The sequence below is a fragment of the Cystoisospora suis genome, assembly GCF_002600585.1.
Source record: "Cystoisospora suis strain Wien I chromosome Unknown contig_469, whole genome shotgun sequence".
Classification (NCBI taxonomy): domain Eukaryota; phylum Apicomplexa; class Conoidasida; order Eucoccidiorida; family Sarcocystidae; genus Cystoisospora; species Cystoisospora suis.
Genome location: NW_027153270.1, coordinates 40,613 through 40,959, shown reverse-complemented (window position 1 = coordinate 40,959; position 347 = coordinate 40,613). Strand labels below are relative to the sequence as shown.

General features: G+C 50.4%; 1 protein-coding gene across 1 annotated transcript in view; it reads left to right on the top strand.

Annotated features, from left to right (window-relative positions):
* The first annotated feature begins 1 nt into the window (after position 1).
* The window catches only part of CSUI_001170 (uncharacterized protein), a 16,314-nt gene continuing 15,968 nt past the window's right edge, over positions 2-347 (top strand). Inside the window, exon 1 of the mRNA XM_068061376.1 lies at positions 2-347. This exon is cut by the window's right edge and continues 952 nt beyond it. The gene's annotated coding sequence lies outside the window, so the exon portion shown is untranslated.

Sequence of the window (347 nt, the reverse complement as noted above, 5' to 3'; positions counted from 1 at the left end):
TCTCTCCAGACTTCTCTTGGCACCTCAGCAACCTGCGCACATCTCTTACCAGTCTTCCTATCAGACGCCATTAGCCTTTCAGAAACCCGTCAAGAGCGTCGTTGTCGACGGAAGAAGTTCTCCTACGTCAACTTCTACAGAGATAAAAGGACGAGGAGGAGCCCCCCCCAGCAGACCGGGGATCTACTTCTTATCAGCTACCTCGGGAGAACACCTTTCAACCTGATACATCTCCTTAACCGCATTATCAGTCATCTGTCTCTACGGACAATCCCTCACATCAAAGTAGTGAAGCTCCTCGATCGGAAGGTCCATCTGATGGTGTGACAAGTCTTCAAGAAGGAGGG